The sequence below is a fragment of the Alosa pseudoharengus genome, unplaced genomic scaffold, assembly GCF_046254945.1.
Source record: "Alosa pseudoharengus isolate Yale_2024_CS ecotype anadromous, Long Island Sound unplaced genomic scaffold, YU_APseudo_1.1 YU_APseudo_1.1_scf_18, whole genome shotgun sequence".
Lineage (NCBI taxonomy): Eukaryota > Metazoa > Chordata > Actinopteri > Clupeiformes > Clupeidae > Alosa > Alosa pseudoharengus.
In genome coordinates this window covers 23173599-23195896 of record NW_027468650.1, presented here as the reverse complement: position 1 = coordinate 23195896, position 22298 = coordinate 23173599, and the positions used below count along the sequence as shown (strand labels likewise).

At 42.4% G+C, this 22298-nt stretch overlaps 1 long non-coding RNA gene across 3 annotated transcripts; it reads left to right on the top strand.

Annotated features, from left to right (window-relative positions):
- Positions 1 to 19834: 19834 nt before the first annotated feature.
- Positions 19835 to 21478, top strand: LOC143131707 (uncharacterized). 3 transcript variants are annotated; one of them, XR_012988179.1, is made up of 8 exons: positions 19835 to 19917; positions 20055 to 20135; positions 20416 to 20523; positions 20687 to 20722; positions 20805 to 20846; positions 20945 to 21109; positions 21203 to 21295; positions 21407 to 21478. It is a non-coding gene; the product is annotated as an uncharacterized LOC143131707 (long non-coding RNA). The 3 variants fall into 3 exon arrangements; XR_012988181.1 differs by having other exon boundaries at positions 20629 to 20722; XR_012988180.1 differs by having other exon boundaries at positions 20383 to 20523.
- Positions 21479 to 22298: the final 820 nt, after the last annotated feature.

Below are 22298 nucleotides of genomic sequence, written 5' to 3'. Positions count from 1 at the left end.
GAACAAAAAATGACCAAAATGGGATCCAAGAGATCCATATCTACCTGGAGATATACTGTAGAGATAAAACGCCAGCTCCCCTACCCTCTGACCCAAACACCTCGCTCATGGTGAATATTTTTAGCTCATTATCCAAAGGCGGTGTGAGTGATAAGAGTGAAACGATGCCATGATACGGGAATCGAATGCCCTTTTCTGCACTATCCTTCCCATTAGTTCCCTCACTCTCTTCCCATCACATCCAATTGTTCCATGTGTGAGTGTTTTTTCTGTCACTACTTTCTGGTTACCATATTGCGATGTATCTGTGAAATTTATGCTCAACCATACCCAGCCTGAGTCAGATAAATACCGATGCCCAAATTCTGACTGAGCACAGAAAGTGACAAATTAATTAAAACTCTGTAGGAAATTACTTCACCTTGATGACAAACCCTAATGATAAAAATCTAATTTTGTCACACTCTTAATTGTTTTTTGATGTTTATCGAGTGTGTGGTTTTTATTGCTCAGTCGTGAGAGTTCTAGTAAATTACTTTATGTTATGTCTGAATCCTGACTAAAATGTCACACAGGTAGACAACAGGCTGTACCACCTTCCTTATCCTGTACCCCCCTCACTCTCTTCTCTCTCTCTCTTCTCTCTTTCTATCATGGCCTTCACATTGTACCTCACTGTTCAATATGTGGTCCATCTTTTGTTGTGTAAAGACATTGATGTATAACATGCCGGGTGTGTGAGCATTGTGTATTGAAGAGGCACGTTGTGTTGTGTTTTTGTAAGTGTCAAGAACACATGGTCACCACTGAATACTGAATTATATTTATAGTCTGCTTGGTATTCAGAGGAAAATCATCTCACTCTAAGCAGAGATATGGTTCTGTAAATTAATGTAAATTATTATATAGTGAAGATGTTCTTTTTTACAGTTCAGTTATGTTCATTGGTGTAATCAACTTTGGATGTGCTTCTGAGATTGCTTAAAAAGCTTAAACAACTGAAGGTATTCTTACTAGTGCTTTTTATTCTTGTATTTAAAACTGCTTGTAAAATGGTCTGTATTTTGACCATGCATGGTCAGATATCACAACCACACCATAAAATCCCATTTTAAATGGAACAATTATGTTTCATGACAGATTATGTTTGATGATAAAATTAGACATGGTGATTGGACATGCCATAGGAAACATGATGTTTGGCATGATGACAGCTGGTTACCATGTGGATTGCTGGCATGGCGATGCTCTGAGAAATGTTAATGTGATAATGTTATATGTCAACGGCAATCAAGTCAAGACCAGGCGTCAGCCATCACATATTTATCTCATTGTTAAATGGATGTTATGACAGACAGATAATGACAACAAAGGCACACTTAGTAATTTCTTTCTTCAGCTGTGGGTATTTTGTTTCTAAAGCACAAAAGTTTTTGGTGTTTTGCTTTTTTTTTTCGTGACGTGGTGCTGTGACTGGTTCTTTGAAATGTAGTCGCCACTGTTTCTCTCGTGCAAAGCTGTACCTCACGACCAGTAGGGAAATTCCCTTCATTAGTGACAGTTACAGTTTACAGTTACACTTGTCAACATGTAGCTTCTGAACTGGACCTGCAGTTAGACTGTGTGCAGTATCTGTTTGTGTTCCAGATAGCTGCTGTATTGTTCAGTGTTTTTGCATGCTGCACTTGTTGGCCCCAGTATTGTATTGCACTGTATGTAGTAGAAGTTGTATCTATGATGACATATACTCTCTCAATAAGACCCTCTCATCGTGTATACATGTTTGTCCTCCAATTACATACACACAGAAAATCAGGATTATTTTTGTATGCTGTCTGCAAAAGCTCTTTTTATTATTGACATGTATTTGTAAATATATTTTGTAATATTGGCAGTTAGCTGCATTTTTCCATTCACATTTGAAAGTGTTCACCATTGACATCATTGCAATTAAAGTACTTGAAAGTAGTTCCAGCCTAAGGTATGATATGATTTTATGTCTCCCTAAACTCTGGCTTATCAGTCCTGGTCATATAAAAAAGGCATTCCACTTTTAGCCACATAAAAATGGTGAAAATGGGGAAGGGAGGAGAGGATGAGGACGTCTACATGTTAGTCTCTGCAAAACCTCAGATGAATACAAAAGTTCTGTCTTCGCCGGCAGGGTAGAGTCTAATTAATCTTGAAAGACCTGAGTTTTCCTTTTTTTGAGGGGGAGGTCTAGAGCTGAATTTATGCCTAGTAGCAATACATCCCAAACTGTTCATAAAAGTTGTTCTCAATCGTTTGTTGAATAGACCTAGCAGGGACGTAGTACTTTCCATTCATGAATAAAAAGCAATTGAATTGACGTCTGATCCAATTCCCTACAACACATCCTTATCTTCTGAGGGTCCCACTGCAGTGGTGCTGGTTGCCTCCTCTATAGTCTTTTTAAATGCTTTTTATAATTGCCTTTATTTCCATGATACATTTTTAAAGACTGGTATAATGCATTATAAAGGGTATTATGTGTTTAATGCCAGTGTTTAATCCAACTCTTTGGAGGGCCTAGCATCAGCTTAGTGATATGAAGTGCAACTTAATTAGCCCTGCAGCAAACACAATCTTTTTATTTGGTAGAGGGGTGATGTTCTTTCATATATATAATTTTACCGGTAGTGAGTAAATCTACTGAAATGGACACCATCTTGGTGGAGTGTGATGTGTAAGATCAGAAAGCAGAGATTAATACAGCGCGGGCGGAAGACATTGATAATTTGGAGGGGAGGGTCATGTCTTTTTTGAAAATCCTGTTGGAGGGTCATTGAAAAATGTATTGCAGGCAAGGGAGGGTCATGCAACTTTTGACTGAAGCTCTCAAAATTCCTCCGGTGGCCCCTTCAATAAATAAAAAAACAGTCCCTAAGCACAATCTTTTTATTTGGCACAGGGGTGATGTAATTCTTTCATATATAGAATTTTACCAGTTTAAATGATATCCATCCTTAGGCAAGCTATGACTCTCGGCAAACAACAAAGTTGATTAGTTACTTTACTTTCTCTGTCTGTCCTGTATTTTCCCTTCTCTTCCTTCAGTTGTATCTCTCCCTGCCTCTCACTTTGAAATGCATTCAACAACGTTTCTGTCAGCAGAGAACTTGGTGCGATGATTCTTGAAAAAAACTGGGCTTCGTTCTGCCCCGCGAGTCTCAGGCTACCCGGTGTTCTAGTTGTTAGTGTGATTTACTTCCTAATGAACTCTCCTGGCAATGGTCTACACACGCTTTCCTTTTGTGAACTCTCTGCTTCAAGGCTTTTCCCAAATCCTAATGTAGGACTGGGACTGCGTATAAGTGGGCTAGCGCGGTATGGGCACTCGCTCAAAAGAGAAATGGGACTCACAAACGATCCTTTTCCCAATTCCCCACGCACTACTAACATGACGCTCAGCATTATAACCACCCCTTGAATTAATATTTATGAAGATCTGGCAAAGCAAATGTGACTTTGTAAATCATAGAGGCAGACCTGTAGATATGTAGACGTGTAATTTTTGTGGGATTTGTTTTCATGACCTGCACAGTGGAAAGGCATTGGCCTACTAATACCACAATGTTTATATATACTGTACCACCTTATCGACACTAAAATTATTGTTAAATAAAAAAAAAACACTTTTAAGAGGATTTTCTTGTTCCTTTGTATTATTTAAATACCAGGCAAGCCATCAAATGAGGGAATGCATGCTGGTAATATATTGTTAATCCCCCCATTCACTGATCATTCAAAACCCAATCCACATGAAACATTTATCAATAGGAGTAGTGAATGTGCCATGCAAAATTTGCATGTAAATTCTGTTTTAAGAAACGGTGAATAGGAAGCTCTCCAAGTCTGTTGTCAAATGCATAATGCATGATGTATGATGGGGTCTTCACATGTGTGACTGACTATGTCGATTTAGATGATGTTCTTGACCAGTTTTTGGGGATTCTTCTTACTGAATAACAAACAGCAGCCAAATCGAATCATGTAATATTTACTTCAGCTGGTTAGAGACATAAAAAGATCTTAAGAATGACCTTAAGAAGTATTTGTTTTTTCCTGACATACTTTTGTCTTGCAGGATGAAATAAATGGTAATAATATTTACTGTTGTTCAGCTTTACAGATGGATTCACTTTGGGAGATTTTCTGTTGGATTTTCAAAGCTATATGCTCATTGGTGAAATGGTGAGGTTGATCAAAGAAACAGAATGGGAAAAGATTATTATCACATGTTAAACACATTTGTGTTAATACGTGTGTGTGTGTATATATATATATATATAATATATATATATATATATACAACCCCAAAAAAGAAAAAGTTGGGACGTTGTGCAAAATGCAAATAAAAACTAAATGTGATAATATACAAGTCTCGTAAACCCATATTTAGCAGCAAAAAGGACAAAGACAACATATCTAATGTTGAAAATGAAAAATTGGACTATTTCTGCAAAGACATTTCATGCCTGCAACATGTTTCAAAAAAAGTTGGGATGGGAGCATGTTTACCACTGTACTGCTTCACCTCTTCATTTAACAAAATTCTGTAAATGTTTAGGAACTGAGGAGACTATTTGCTAGAGTTTTGAGAATGAAATGTTGTCCCATTACTGCCCAATACACGATTTCAGTTGCTCAACAGTATAGGGTATTCTTAGTCATGTTTTTCATTCCATGCACCTAATTTGACAAATCTGGACTGCAGACAGGCCATTTTAGCACATGGACTCTTCCTCTATGGATAAATACTATTTAAATATGTGCAGAATTCATTTGGCCATTGTTTTCCTGAAATATTCAAGGTCTTCCCTGGAATAGATATTGCCTGGATGGCAGTATATGTTGCTCAAAACCTATACATCTTTCAGAATTGATTGTGCTTTGCCAAATGTGCGAGATGCCCATGCTGTAGGCAGTAATGCTCCGGCCCACACCGTCATAGATGTTGGGTTTCGAACTGAGCACTAAAACAAGTTGGATAGGTTGGATACATGGATAGGCCCTCTCCTCTTTAGTCCAGATGATTCCATGTTTTCAAAAATAATGGCAAATGTTGATTGGTCTACCCACAGGACCTTTTTCCATGTTACCTCAGTCCATTTTAAACAAGCTCAGGCCCAGGTAAGACGGTGGTATTTTCTGTATCGGGTCTCAATACAATTTTGGTTGTTAAAATTTTGTCTGCAGTTTTTGAATTGAGTATCAAACTGTGCACATAGACAATGGTTATCAGAGGTTGTCCTGAGCCCATACAATGACAGGTGTGGAAACAGGTCTGGTGTTGATGCAGTGCCATCTGAGGTCCAGAAGACCACGACCATCCAATGTGTTTTTCAGGTCCTTCCCTTGTTCGCAAAGATTTCTCTGGATTCTCTGAATGTTTTAATAATATTATGTCCTGTAGATGATGAACCTCCCAAATACTTCACAATTTCATCTTAAGAAGCATTAAAATGGCATTGTTTCATCATTTGTGAACACAGAGTGATGAATACCCCTACATCTTTACTTCTAAGAGACCCTGCCTCTCTGGGATGCTCTTTTTCATACCCAATCATGTTGCCAGTTACCCTAATTAGTTGTGAAACATTCCTCCTTTTGTTTACTTTATCATTACACACCTTTTCCAGCATTTTGTTATCCCTGTCCCAACTTTTTTTGAAACATGTTGCTGGTATCAAATTCAAAATTACAATATATTTTCCATGAAATAGTCAAATTTGTCATTTTCAACAATTGATATGAGTTTAAGAGATTTGCAGATTAATACATTCTGTTTTTTATTCACATTTTACACAACGTCCCAACTTTTTCTGTTTTGGGGTTGTATATACGGTATATAATTGTGACTGCAAGAGCACGCATTTGCTAAATATCAATGAAATTTGTGTTACTGCTGCCAAATAATGCTTTATTGTGGATAGAAATACTCTTTATCAGCAGTTTATCAGAGGTTTCTCTTCCCCCCCTCTCTCTCTCACACACACACACACACACACTGACCAACTGAATATCACAGCATAATGGAGTTTGAAGAGACGTGTTGAAATTAAAAACCTATTATGTTTAATTGAAATCCCTCAATATGTCTGAGTGGCCTCTCCATAATCAGAAAAGAGATCAAATAAGTGGGTCAGACCCAAACCTAGCTCTACCTAAACTTGTTAGCTCCACGTGAGATCAGGACCAGAGTCATGGTGGGTAAGGAATGAATCTGTGCCAGATTGGCACACCAGTCCAGTCCCCCCACCCCTCCTATGAGCTGAGGTTCTGATCAAGGTTTTATTCCTAAGGGAGTTTGTCTTTGCCCCTGTTAACCTGTCGCTTTAGGGGAATCAATTTCAAGATTCAATTTCAAGGGCTTTGCAGAATGCCCTCAGACATACAGTATTCATGTTATGACACTGTATAAAGAGAACTGAATAGAATTGAATTTTATTCAGTAGATTGGACAAAGTTCATCTATTTACTATCAAGTAACACATGCTTTAGAACATTACATGTATGGTATCATAATGCTTGCCTTTCAAATGGATTATAGAAGGACAGCCTATATTTAGTCTTCATACACTTTGCCTTTCAAGGATTATTTTCATCTACTAGGTAGTTGTCATTTCATGTGCTCTCCTGCTTGAGCAGGCACTTTTATTTAATCAGCTAGGGATGCTAAAGATAAACTCTAAGATTATTCACACGTTTACTAAATATTTTGTCACCTCCAGGGGCTCTCGATAAGAAACCAAAGAAATTTTGTTTTTGTACTTTGTTCTTTTGCTTCTTTTTACTGGTCTGTTTTCACACCGTATTTACTTGGGAGAAGGAAAGCATGGGGCTTATTTTCAGGGTTCAAATTGAGGTGGATGTAGAGAGGTGCATCTGAGACGTTCCATAATCTATAAGGAAGTTTTATGTACGTAGAGTAAAAATGTATGCTTTGGATTGCTAAAAATATCTTAGTACTTTGCTATTCAGTGATAACAAAAGTTGAAGCAAGTTTGTTTTTATAAGTATAAGCAAGTTGCTGCTCTGCTTCTAAAATATGTTTTATGTCATTTTCTTTTAGTTTTCAACATGGATTTATATTTAATTGAATGAGGAAACGTTTCAGTAAATATTTTAGGAATATGATATAGGATCATTACCAGAGAACTTAACTATATTAATGCAGGATTTTTACCTTACCTCACTGTGGTGGAGAAGTGACCCTTTTCATCATTTTTGATGCACCCATTTAATGTCATTTCAATGTTACAACAATTGGCATGTACCATTTGTCACATTTTGAGGACCAAAACCTGGCTATAACCAGGTTGTACAGCTTGGTGGTTTCATCAATGGCTTTCCAGTGCCTTGGCCAATCCACACACTCCACACACACCCACACTTCTCACACACACACACACACACACACACACACACACACATCTGACCAACCTGCTGTCTCCAAAATGTAGGGTCCATCAGTCACCATTTAATAGTGTCATTTATACTGCAAAGTGGAGCAAGATTTGCTTCATTAAACTCCATATGGTTAAGACTACCAAGGTTAGAAGTGCCCTGGCTGCTTCAATGAATCTCCTCATCCTTCAATCCCACCTTGCTAGTCTTACTGGCCTAATTAAAATCAGCGGACACTTGAAGTGAAGTTGCGCATTTCAAATATTCCCGTATCACTGTGGACTATGATCTTAGACTCAAAGCAATTTGCCAGAGGGTCCTCATGAAGGAACGCTGACAAAAGCCAATTATTATGTGCTCAAGCTTAGACTGAGTGAAACACACCCACCCGCTTATCCTCCTGTGGTGGCCTTAGAGCCATCAAACCTCTCTTATTCAGTGGTTTAGCACGCCTTTAGTTGCTCCCATTCGTAGCTAGCAACAACACCCACTCCACACACCCACACAAGGCCTCTAAATGAGAACGCTTCCCACAGGCCGCATCAGGGCCACCCCTCAGACGGGTCTCACCATGTACAGCCAGCATAATCATGTCAGGTCAGACCCACACAAGTCCATTATGCCGTCACTTTATTTGTTCTCCTTCAGTTAAAGGCTCATAATAATATATACTCTTGAGGAGGGTAAGTGTGCAACCGAAGGTATAAAAGGGAGTTGATGATCACTACTGGCCGATGATATTTCATGATGTAAAAAGCTTTTTTGCTGTCGCCACTCTGCTCTGCTTCTTACTTATTAAAGTTCCAGAACAAATGTTCATAGAGAAAGCGCAATCTAGAATGTTCCTTGATAGTGTCACACGGTGCATAACGTGTGACACGTTTTGAAATAACTTATTTAAAAAGTCCTACGCCCCTAGGAAAAGGTCTTAATTCAGTAATCTAACCTCTCCGCTGTTTGGTCTTTGTCTGCTGATAAGTCACATGCATGAAAATGACTTCTGGTTAACACCAGTCTGAATACAAGCCCTGTTTTATACATAATATTTCCTTCTTCACAGTTATTGCAAATTAAATTCAGGTTTGTTTTTAATGAATTGCCAATCCAACATTTTTTTTCTCTATGATAGCTTCAGCGAAAGTTCTACTAGGAAGACTCGTAGTGTAGCCTTACTCCTCCCATGCTTACACGGAGCCAATCTTAGCTGCCTACTTCGGGAAAGCCCTGCATCTGATCATTCACTCATTCAATCAGCGCTAGCCTATAGGAATTCAGTGGGCTCTTTAAATATGTACCACTTAACACTGCTTCTGCTTCTCAGTACGCCGACTTTGACGTCCTAGCTCAGGCTTCCGCGTGGACCTGGGCTCTCTGCATTTTTACATTCGCCCTCAGTGGCGTTACTTGTTACAATCCTACCGCGCTCGTTCGCTGCGCTGTTCAGACCTGTGCGTCCTTCAGTCAGGGCCGCTGCATGTCGCTTCATCGCTAATCTCTGCATATCGGAGCCAGTCACGCTCACGCTGTTGCAGCCTTCACTTCACGGTAACCTACTGCCGGGTCGCCGTCCTCGCGCAACTCTGTTGCAGGCCCATGTCGTTTTCGGCAACGATTTCTCAAGCTTCAGCGTCTGGTTGGTAAGGTTATCGTGCTCTCTCTTTTCCCAAGCTCCTCGAGCTGGGCTACACTCTACCCACAGTCATGCAACCTGCTTGCCAACGATATTCGGCGGGCAGCAAACAAACTGGCTTGTCTGACACGGTTTAACTTTCGCTTAAGCCTCCTTACAATAATTCCTGCTGATTTTATAATCCCTGCGATTTGTGCTGTTAATTGCTAGCCTGCACCACGCTGCCATTGAACCCAACCCTGTATTAAGACCTGTTTAATTGATCTACACTCACTGTGGTTATCTCGATGTCTACCTTGGTTGAGCGTCGTCAAACCAGTTGTGTTTTTGTGTAGCCGGTTGCCTCGCGGCTCGTTGGGCTGCATAGGCTCTAGGCTACTCGTCTGCTGGACCTTCGGTTCAGGTATCACTCCTTGTGCATGGCTGCGGGAAGCCAGTTCATCGTTGCATTGGTTTAATCATCTGGGATTGCGTCCCATACCTTCTGGTAGGAAGTCTACACGGCCTTCCTCGGGTGATTCTCTGCATGCACTTGCCGTTGCTCAAACTACTCTCAGCTACCGCTGATCTGTCATGTCCCAGGTATGCCGTGACGTCCCCGACGTTCTCGGCTGTCTGGGTTCTCAATTTTGGGGGGTCTTACACCAAAGCTCGAACCAAAATGACGGCACGCCGGCCCATGGTCATCAATTGCCAGTATGTCACACAAGCTATTATCTAGGCAATAATAGGTGGTCTTTTCAATGCCCGTATTATGTCAGTGTTCATGAGCTGACACCACAGTGATGGGCTCATGCCCACATGGTGTTGGTTGAGCTTTTAATTAAGAAGCTGTGCCATTCGTGTATTTAACGTATCCTTCTAGCGTCTTTTGTATGTTTAAAATGTCTTTTCTGATTCCGTATTGTGTATTGGGTTCCTGGGGATTCTATGGCAGGCCTCCCTTTGCTCACTGCCCACCAGTGGGTCGCTTCAGCACTCCATATATTTGTGTTAATTGTTACCGGCTGTTCATGAGTATGTCGGCAATTTTACATTTCGCTAGTTGTGGTTTAAGTGGTGGCCTATGCTGGAAGTTCGTTGATCACGACTACCAACGTAGCCGTTGGCTGGTTGTTTTACCGATGACGATGCTACATGTCACCTGTCTAACCACTCCTTCCTTCTCGCAGGTCAAACGGAGCGGTCCATCATCACTGGCAGACTCAAGTCTCCTCCAGGCCAACGCTGCGCCCTTCATGCACTCTCTTTAAACACAACGGGTCTCTGCGTGTCCATGTGATTTCAGCCCATCTAGTCACGCCATCAGTCACACTGATTCCTGACCCGAATTGCCGTTTTAGCAGGATCCTCTGCAAATAATGTATACTCTAATTTCCATTCTCCTATTTTGCCTTGGCTGTTTTGTTTTTGGCAGATATGCTCACCCGAAGTGATCGCGCCAGGGAGGACGTGCAAGTTCTTTACATTCTCCTCCCAATCTTTAATTTGCTAACCCCTGCAGGTGCATCATGCCTCCCCTCTTCTGTTGAGGGGATGCAGTTCGTCAATGGAGAGGCAGTTCCACATATCACACTAACATCTACTTTCTTACAGGGATGGCAGTGCCAGTTCACGGAATCACGCCATCGTGTGGATCATGTTTCCAGTTCATACTGGAGGGGGTCATCCCTCCGTCTTCACAAATCTCCCGAAGGCCAGCGCTTTCGAGGATATCTCCTCTCGTAGCACGGCTTAAAACTAGCCTTCCTAATCCAAGCACTTATCACCTGTCTAGAACTGACTCTTGACTGTGTAAAACCGGCACTCACTGATGCACTTTTCGTTATTGTGCTCTACCTTCTAAATTGTTTTTAATTGCACTGGCATTGTGGGAGGATTGTTTTAGCTTTAACCTGTTTACCGTCATGTCGGTCTAGGTTGCCCTAGACGCTGGTTGCCCAGCTCACTGTCCAGGTTGCCTTGGACGCCGGTTGCCCGGCTCATGACGCTCGTCTAGGTTGCCCTAGACGCTGGTTGCCCAGTTTGGTCCAGGTGGCCCTGGATGCCGGTTGCCCGGCAGTCATGTCTGTCTAGGTTGCCCTAGACGCTGGTTGCCCAGCTCATGGTTCAGGTCGCGTCGTACGCCGGTTGCCCGGCTCGTGACGCTCGTCTAGGTTGCCCTAGACGCTGGTTGCCCAGTTCGATCCAGGTTGCCCTGGATGCCGGTCGCCCGGCCGTCACGTTGGTCTAGGTTGCCCTAGACGCTGGTTGCCCAGCTAATGGTCCAGGTTGCCTTGGACGCCGGTAGCCCGGCTCGTCTCGTGGTCTAGGTTGCCCTAGACGCTGGTTGCCCAGCTCATGGTTCAGGATAACGCTATACGGTCAATATTAACTGCCTGATTCCGGACTTCGACGCAATTGGATGACACTACGTCTGTCATCCGTTTAGATCAGAGCTCCTCTACACTCAGATGCATAAGCACCATGGTGGTACCCCAGCACTCATCTGTTTGTTGTCTTGTCATATTTCAGTTACATATGTTTCTTCCTCCTGTCACATACAGGCATGAATTGTCCTGAAGTCCTTTGTCTACGTCGCAAGGTCATGCTTCCCTCGCATGACGATGCTGCTCATCTTATTTTGGGGGGCTTTCCAAGAGCAGGTGCTAAGGTGTCGCTCACACGCATCCATCTTGGCCTTGGGTTTGCAGCTCAATGCATTCATCTCACTCTAGCCGCTGCAGGTGAGCTATCGAACCAGAACACACATCTGGCTTCACAAGCACTAGTCTTCTACAAAACTAGTCATAATGCTCATCTATCCTAAATATTAAACCACATGTCTTCAATGCGAATATACTCAAGCACCGATATCAACTAACTCATTGCTCAGGTCCCAAGCATCTGCAACCACAAGCTCTATTCCCCTGCTGATCCTGAGTACATCATGTTTAACCTTTTAACCCTAACCATGTTTTGCTTCCCTGGTCCCCGTTCACTACCTTAAACTACGGCTCACACTTTACCTGATTTTCAGCAGCCATCTAGCTAATGTGCTGCTTAAATGTAACCTCTCTCCAAAGAGGGTAATTTCTCACTCATTCCGCATCGGCGCAGCCAAGACTGCCGGCCAAAAGGGCTATCCACGTCATCCATCAGGATGCATCAAACTAACTCCTCTTGACATTTTCGATGCTCAGAAGTTGCTCTCCCATGTTAACTCAGGTACCTCATTTTACCTTCACAAATCCTGGTGGCGGTGGTGAAATTCTGGCATTCGCCTTGCACTAATCGCTGAAACATATTGGGGCCCAGCATGCCAGTAGCTTGTGGTGATTTAGTCTCAGCCATGGGCATGTTGCCCTTTTCACTGGTTGCCCAGCTCGTTCGACGCTTATGGTTCAGGTCACTTCTCGCCGGTCGCCCGGCTCGTGATGCACGTCTAGGTTGCCCTAGACACTGGTTGCCCAGTTTGGTCCAGGTTGCCCTGGATGCCGGTCGCCCGGCCATCACATCAGTCTAGGTTGCCCTAGACGCTGGTTGCCCAGCTCATGGTTCAGGTCGCACTGTACGCCGGTTGCCCGGCTCGTGACGCTCGTCTAGGTTGCCCTAGACGCTGGTTGCCCAGTTCGGTCCAGGTTGCCCTGGATGCCGGTCGCCCGGCCGTCACGTTGGTCTAGGTTGCCCTAGACGCTGGTTGCCCAGCTCACTGTCCAGGTTGCCTTGGACGCCGGTTGCCCGGCTCATGACGCTCGTCTAGGTTGCCCTAGACGCTGGTTGCCCAGTTTGGTCCAGGTGGCCCTGGATGCCGGTTGCCCGGCCGTCATGTCTGTCTAGGTTGCCCTAGACGCTGGTTGCCCAGCTCATGGTTCAGGTCGCGTCGTACGCCGGTTGCCCGGCTCGTGACGCTCGTCTAGGTTGCCCTAGACGCTGGTTGCCCAGTTCGGTCCAGGTTGCCCTGGATGCCGGTCGCCCGGCCGTCACGTTGGTCTAGGTTGCCCTAGACGCTGGTTGCCCAGCTAATGGTCCAGGTTGCCTTGGACGCCGGTAGCCCGGCTCGTCTCGTGGTCTAGGTTGCCCTAGACGCTGGTTGCCCAGCTCGCATAAGCACTAAAGTCCAGGTTGCTCTGGATGCCGGTGGCCTGGCTCGTCACGATGTACTAGCTCGCTAGTCACTGGGCGCCCAGATCGTGAAGTGCTTATGGTCCAGGTTGCCCTGGACGCCGGTTGCCCGGCCGCCGCATTGGTCTAGGTTGCCCTAGACGCTGGTTGCCCAGCTCGTCAAGCTTCTAAATCCCACTAAAGCGAAAGCATGCTGCGGGCCCCACTACAACCCTAGGTTTATGGTTAACACCTTGCTACCTTAAAATTCTGTCGGCGTCCTGGCACAACGTCATCACCCCGGCCCAGTCATGCCGTTTAATTCATCTTGTATGTATACTAATGTCTCTGCTCCTCTCAGAACCAGATTACTGAGTCACCGCCCTGGCAGTCATCACTCATCCTTTTGGGGGTAGGCTCCCCGCCCCTGCCTTCATCCATCGGCAGGAGACGAGATCCGCTCATCGCTGGACGGATCCGAGACGGGGCCTACGCCAAAGATTGTTACCTATTCAGGACTCTATCACGCTTGTATCCAAGCCGTTCCATTACTCATTAAATTGTTAACTGATTCTATTCTGTCTACTGAGTCTTTCTGGTAGAAATGATAGCTTCAGCGAAAGTTCTACTAGGAAGACTCGTAGTGTAGCCTTACTCCTCCCATGCTTACACGGAGCCAATCTTAGCTGCCTACTTCGGGAAAGCCCTGCATCTGATCATTCACTCATTCAATCAGCGCTAGCCTATAGGAATTCAGTGGGCTCTTTAAATATGTACCACTTAACACTGCTTCTGCTTCTCAGTACGCCGACTTTGACGTCCCCTCCACCTCCCCTCCAGCCACCTCTGCCAGCAGTCCACGTCCATCGGGCACGGTCTGCCTACCACGTCATCATCCTTCAGCCACCGCCACCAGTTGGTCCCCGTCTCGTCGTGGGGGGTAGGCTCCCCGCCCCTGCCTTCATCCATCGGCAGGAGACGAGATCCGCTCATCGCTGGACGGATCCGAGACGGGGCCTACGCCAAAGATTGTTACCTATTCAGGACTCTATCACGCTTGTATCCAAGCCGTTCCATTACTCATTAAATTGTTAACTGATTCTATTCTGTCTACTGAGTCTTTCTGGTAGAATTATGATGAAACAATATTGGGTTATTTCTTTCCCAATTATTTGGTTTCCTTTTTTAATCTGTTATTATAACAAATCTGTTTTGCATTAATGCACACTGCTCTCATTGTAAGAACACCAGAAGTACGTAGGAAACAAGAGTTCTTGAATGTCCTGTTCCCCTCCTAGATTTCCTCGTTCAGTCCCTATGTATAAGTCATCTCCATACAGTTATCACTTTCCTTAATTAGAAAATACACAGGGTACTGCATTTTAATGAGCTGGGAGGAAAAATGGTTGTTGTCCAACTAAAGATGCCAGATGTCTTGCCTTGGAGTGGCTTACAGTATTTATAAGACCCCTTAAACATTGATGTGGCTGTAAGTGCACAGTGAGAAAGAAAGTTTTTCTTTAAATGTTGGAGCTCGTGAAGTTGCATTCAAAAACTATTTTTGCCGGAGTGTCTTTTCCTCTTCTCTTTCTTATTTTACTTCTCTCAAAGTGACTTTAAAACCTTTTAACGGACTCTTAATGTGTTTTGGGTGTCCTTCGTGACTTATGTCATAACCTGTCTAATCTTGATGGGACCACTGGATTGAAACATTGCTCAGTTAAAATCATCTGAATGTATTTTCGCACCATAATCCACGATAGTTCATTTCCAGGCTTACGTATATATATATTTAAGTCAATTCACACAAGATTATTGATAGGAAATTTGTTTCTGGTGGGGAAAACAGGCTGGTCATTTGAGCATCTGCCATACTGAATTTAATGTGGCCTTCGAGGTCTCCCCAGATCAGGTAAATACGTGATATGGCCCTTATTCACGAAACCACAAGGCAGGCAGGCAGAGGATCTGCTCATGAATATATTTCATTAGGGCAAAATGGTGAGGTGTTTTGCCTTCTCATTCAGTCAGCTATTTCTCAACAATCCGCTGGGACTTCGCTGGAGTTTTTTCCACCTCTCCTAACAGCATGTAGATCACAAAGAGCAAGGTTACCCTGATGACCACCTGCCTCCGATATGAAAAATTTAAACAATTATAATAAGTGTCTCCCCTCTCTTGAGCAAATACATAATTCAGCGAGAGTTAAGAGACTCCTTTCCTGCTGTTTATCTCCATCGAGGAAAATCAGAATTCATCTTGCATTTAGAGTCTGCCAGCCTTTACTACGGAAAGCGCTTGGCTTTAAGGATGGAGGGCTGCCTGTAGTACAGGGAGTGATTTTCCTGATGATGGCCCTGGATGCAGAGCATATCTCTCGTGTGAGAGGCCATCTGTGCATCCCTCCCAGCACATACATCAGGCTGGGTCAGAAGCTGTGCAAGGCTGTTCACGCACACACGCTTTTCAGACTATCTGCAATGTGAATTTTCTCACTTCTTGTGAAGCTGTTTTATTGGTTTTCTAGGTGTTGGTACATGGATTAGGTTTAGGTAACTATGCTGGGATAAACTGTAACTACAGACGCCACTACATTTTAAATAATACTTTTGAAGTATTATTCAAAAGTATCAAATAAATAAATAATGCATTTGAAGTTTGTTAGACAACAGATGTCTCTAATGAGTTCCTCAACTTATCTGATTATTTTTCACCGTTCAGAGAGAAAGCCTCTGGGTTCGTATATGTCCAATTATTTGGAGCCGACGCACCACAAATTGGATTACAGCCAAACAAGCCACAGATTAAACTCTGTATATCACAAATACAGACAGCACACTCAGACTCAGACTAAACAAAAACATCACTAGATTTTCCATTATTACTAGGCTTCATTGTCTTGCTCTGGGTAAGACAAATCATGCAGGTGCAATAACCATCATGATCTATTCAGGGAAGCAACCGAATGCATGTGGAGAACTGTGACGCGACTGTCTTTATACTGCTCAAAAAATACTACATTTGAGCTATTCTAATTCTTTATCAATATGTATGTTCTTACATAAAGTGTCTTGTATAAACACATAAATATGTAAAAACTCTCAGAACGACATGAGTGTAGCAGGTATGGTGTGCTTCACATGGGTGTGACTGAGTTTGGAAAATAGTTTCTCCTGTGGTCCCCTTAGATATTTCCCCCCACAAAAATCTCTCTTGGTGTGGAAAAGCGCACTAAGATGCCTTTCTACGCTACAGTGGACTCAGATGACAGGCCTGTTTCACACCATCTGCATATTTTGGGGATTTAAGCATAGGGGGGCCTCATGATGAAAGGACTAAACTCTGTGCCATGCAACCACCACATGGGAGCAAACTCATCAAAGGATCGCCAGAACGCAATTCCAAAAGTTTGCAAAAACTTACTTGGAGGCTGCTCAAGGTCTGCCCCATATTAAACATACACATCAACTTTGGGATCAGAGAAGATGTACATTTTATCTCTATGCTGAAATCACTGACTTATTACTGCACTGTTTAACATAGGTTCATTGTTGACTGACTGAACTGGTTTAGACCTTTTCTTTCTCAAGCCATCATCTTGGTGTACCAAAGAATTACCACCAACATTGTTGCGTGGCAATGACATCTTATCTTATATAACCTTATCTCAATAGCAGCTGACCCCAGACAAGGTCTAGAGCTCTAGACCAGATCTGTGCCCAATTTCCCAATAGCATTGAACTTTAAGCCACTGATCAGGCTCAATATACTGTATCATTACTTTTCTATGATACTGTGAAGGGTCCCTGCAGACAAACCAAAGTATTTTAATCTTTGTAAGTGTACAGACAGGGTTTACCATAGGGTTAGGACTGTTTGTGTAGTCAGTGCATTAGATGATTTTTTCTTCCAGTTGCCACCATCTTGCTAACAGAAGTCCTTACAAGTTCATTACCGAATGCAGAATAAGCTATGGTCAATGGTCACATAAGGAGGAGATTTTTGCTTGATAGTAATTTAAGCCCCCAACGTTGTCTTCCAGGCGCTGCCACCATCGACTTAAAGGCAACTTATCCTAACCCTATAACCCTAACCCTAACCCATGTCTAAACCCAGCGCTGCCTTGAAGACAATGTTGGGAGCTTAAAACACCAAGAAACTAGATGCTCAGTAATCACCTTGTACGGACTCTCTTCTCACAAGAAGGTGGCGACCAGAATAATAGTAAGGTAATGCACTGACTGCAATCATTTTACATCTAAAAACAGATCCTAGGTTGTAGGCTAGACCGAACTTTTCATAAATCGGTCATAAATCATCTCTATGCATGATCGTTGACTCCTACAAACGCTGCGTCCAAACATAGCATTAACTGCTCTTTAGTAGTACTTTGAGGGTGCTGTCCATGTAAACCGTGCTGAAATATCAAGTGACCTTACAGCTGCCTATTGGACTTTATGTGACCTAGCAGCTGACTCTAGACCAAAGATTCTAGTACAGAGCTCCGCTCTAGAATCTTTGCTCTAGACCATCTGGGTAGCATGTGTGCATGAATAACAGCACACCGAGACATGGTGCTGTTTACTTTGTATCAGATCGCCCCCTTTTGCACCCCGTGTTTCCGTCCTCTTATGTGTATGTGTCACTTACTATTCATTTCTATACAAACCAAGACAGCGGATTCCTAAAGAAACGCAAGCACCCACACCACAAGTGTATCTAAATTAGCTACCAAAAATTAAATTTTACCATAATTTGAAGCAAGGGCGTAGGTTTGGTCTGAGCTTTGGTGGGGACACTACCCACTAATTCCCCTGAAAAAAAAAAAGGAAAAGCTACTCAACTCTTTCACCAGCCACTATAGATAAAAAATGATTAAAATGTGCTACTGTCCAACTACCCATGATTAACATGTGCTACTGTCCAACTTGATCTAAACTGTGTAGCACATAATCTGATTTTAATATGTATACATATGTAGGCTATATTTAAACAATCATTTTAATACTTCATATAGGCCTAATTTACGATGTGCATCTACTGTCCATGCAGCACAGCGAATCAAAGTTAATACATTAGGCTATATGCCTAACTTTCCATTTTGCACGTTCAGTTGGCTATAAAGCTTGACTGAAACATTGTAAAACAATTAGTTATTTTAAAAATGTATGGGAAGAGTGAAATCAACTATTAGTTTTAACGGGTCCTCGCATATTTCTGCTGAAAAACTGCTAGTTTCATCCCGAGCTGCACGTTATGAACGCATTTAAAGATGCGGTCATTTAAAAAAAAATGTAGCCAGTCGCCCGCATTCAGACAAACGGAATATGCGATTATATTTCACAACTTTGCCAAGTACTGTGACTGGGAAAGGTTGGCAAGCAAGCCGCAGACAGATCAGGGGATTCACTTCCCTGTTAGGTAGGCCTATGCTAGACCAGCAACATGCGCTGGAGAGACGCATGTTGACATCAAACCATGGAACGAACGCAAGTTTACCCGACTGCTGTTCCCGCTGTCATTCTCGTGGCGTTTTCCCGCTGTCATTCTCGTGGCGTTTCTTCCGTTTTTCATACCCTGAATGGTAATTCGGTTTCATGTTCATCTTCTTAATGTATGAGGCACTGTCGCTATAACTATATAGGGCCCACTGTAAAAATTGGATAGTTCCTTGAAGAACCTCAATGTTACTCCAAGAACCCAGGGGCTCTTCTGAGAACTCAAACGTGCTTTGCTGCTCTTAGAGGTCTCTGCAAGAACCTTAACGATTTTTCAGTATGAAAGGAGGTTCCCCAAAGAACCCAATTTAATCAAGGTTCCTGGAGGATCTCCAGCTGAGAAAGAATAATTTTCTTGAATTTATCTTTTACAGGCCTATATTGCTGTGTAGCCTAGGCCTAACTGATTCAAAACATAGGCTAACCTAATCAGATAATATGATGCTAGGCCTGTGATAGGCTATGACAACAAAATAAGAGTTTTGATGAGTAATCGCCTAGTTTGACTAGTGTTTAATTGCGCAAAAGATCTGAAGCATTCAGCTACTTGTGTGGTGTTTTGTTAATTGTGTGTAATTAACTATTTTGGAAAAACTAGACGAGCATAGGCTAGGCCTACTGCCTATGCCAAAATAGCAGCAGAACACAGTCGGATAACTCGATGGGCGCACAGGTGTTGCTCGAGGCGATGACGCGCGTGTGGAATCTTCTTAAAAAATGGTAACAGAATTTGACAGTTGAGTCAACGTTACTACAGGAGGTGAGTGCAACATTTTGACATATCTCAAGCTTTTTTAATGTTGACGTTTGTCAGAAACTATACCCAAAGATTCTATAGTTAACTAGCTTTATCAACCGTCTCTGCTATACCTTACATGATATATTCTACATATTAAATGGAAACGAGACGTTTTAACCATGACCTCATTATAGGCTATAGCATACAACTAGCAGCTAAAGGTAAGATCAACGTGTCACTGTTCGTGAACGTTAACCTTAACTTTTTGTTTAACATAACGTTATAGCTTAGCAGCCTTATTTAGCCTACCGTTAGTTTTTTAAGTTATAAGATAGCATTATGCCTTGGCTTGTATGCTATGCTTAAACTGAATGTTAGCCAAATATTCTGTCTATTTTACTATTTCAGCACAGACTTTTCAACTTCCCGTGTTTCCAACTCTCCTGAAATGAAAGCTAACATTAATGGAGGTAGTCCTGACGTTCATACTGCTGCACACAGATTATACAGGTCCTATTTGATTCAATTTCTATGTGGTAAGTGTGTAGCATGAGGTAGCCTACAGCTTTACTTACTGTTCTTCATTTGCATTCACGTAAAACAACAACCAGTCATTTAAATCATTAAGTCATTTAAAATATAGGCTACTCCATCTCTATGTTTAATTTCAAAGGTATCCAGTATCATGACATTTGTGCTGCTGCTGTATCTAAGCACCCTTTCCTCCGGGATCGCACAGGACCAGGATATGCATGTAAGTAGATTATTAAAGTAATAAACATACAGTTAGGCCTACTGGCTGTAGTGAGGGTCCTTTTTTAGGGCACCTAACAAGTAGGGATAATGGGATGGGATATTCCTGTCAGGGGTATTCAGGTTGTTGTAGTCTGCTCACTTACAGATGCAATTGAATCATGTATGCCTATGACACTCTTCACTTCTGTTGGTATGTTGCTTAACACCTGTATAAACCAGGCCATCGCATTTGAATTTTCCTCTAGGCTAATTGGTTTATATAACCTTTCATATTATAGTTGGTTGGGAATGCTAAAAACAAATTCAAGAAGGAAAGAATCCCACTGAGCCTTCCTGAAATTGGATACCATCGAGCAAAGTATGGGAAAAGGCAAAATTCATCACAGGCAAGTCACCTTTTCCTCACAAAGCAAAATGCATCTGTATCTCAAGCAGAAGCTTTCAGAATTACATTTCACTGTGATCCTTATTGCCGTTTACTTTGATTCCAGGACAAAACTCAATCCAATGTGAGGGAAACCACACTTATTTTTTTTTCTATTCACACAGATACCTGCTACCCAGGATGCAAACACTGTAGTTCAGGTATGGTGTGTGTGTGTGTGTGTGTGTGTGTGTGCGTGCGTGCGTGTGCATATGTTCACTGATGATCTTTTTACACTGACAGGTTGTAGATGTTCTTGGTGATGAAAGCGTATCCAAATCCAATGTAAGTTTTCAGATGATGATTAAACACCATATATTACTACTTATTACATTTCTTTAACCAAATTGACCTTTACTTTAAATTGAATGTAACATTTACAGGACAATTAGACAAAAATGAAGGAGGAGTGTTAAAAAGTAAACCCTGATCTAAATACGATTGAAAACAGAATAAGGAGAACAATCAGTGACAGAGTGGCATTTATTCAACGCCACTCCACACAGGAAATCCTTACTGAATACCCAGCTTTACACCACATTTGAACTGTGAGTTAACATTTGGCATTTAGTTCACTACAAAATATTTTTCAGATGTTCTTCTGCCAAGCAAACATGTAATTTGTTCTTATCTTTTTAAAGGTTTTCTCTGAAATTCAGCACCTACATAACATTGACCTAAGTACCAATCTGCACTAAATCAGGCCTGTGAGGAGACAACCTACAAATACAAAGGTATTAAGAAGTTTGATTTACACTTCATGTCATTACTGCTATAAAACTGTATGGAATTACAAGTATGTTATTACTGCTATTAGACTTATCCAGTATATTGTTCAAATTCAGGACTCTTTGCAGCAGAGCGGCCATATCTGTTTGGGGACAATCCTGACAGGCTCATACGTTGTGGATAAGGTAAGAGTACCAGTCATTTGACACTAAGCGCTTTCAGACATACGTGTAAGACCGGAGGTTCTGCCGATGTTAAACGGTGGGGCCGTATATCTGAACGACATAACCGGTCATATGGAAGTCCGAATTCACCCGGTGTTTATACTACCCCCGACCTAGTATTTCCTCCGGACATTATGTAAATGTGCTGTGTCTGAACGAGGCGTAGAACATGCGGTTAAAATTCACACCTAGTGAGAGGGCGTGTTGGTGACGTTTCTTTCGTGCGTCCATGTGGTTAAATCTGACTTAAATGCCAGTGTTATGATGGAGTGGCATAGTGCTGTCCAGAAAATCTCCGACATGGAAAGATGCAGACATCACGGAGCTACTGTCCATGAGGGCATACAACATTTTGATAAAACACATGAAGGGAATGGCACGTTGTAGCCTACAACTGCATGGCAAGGCCAAACGAATTCAAAAGACTGAATCATCATAAGCAGAAGGCGCTGAAAAGGCAGTAGCCTACAGCGACGTCGTTGACGACAATAACAGGAGTATTTAATAAATTGTTAGCCAACACGGTTTTCTGTTCATTGATAGCCTTAGGCAGAATTAGGCTACAGAAAAGAATACAATATATTTTTTCTCTCCCGGCAGTAAAGACAGTAGATTCGTGTTTAAAATTAAATGAAAACTAAAGGTAGGCTATAGGCTTATTATGCATATGACCATCCAGAGGAGGCTGGTGATCTGTCAAGAATGATGAAGATCGTAAGATACAGATGGTTTTATTGTTGCTGTCATTATTACCACAAACACGAATTGACAACGAAACCATGGC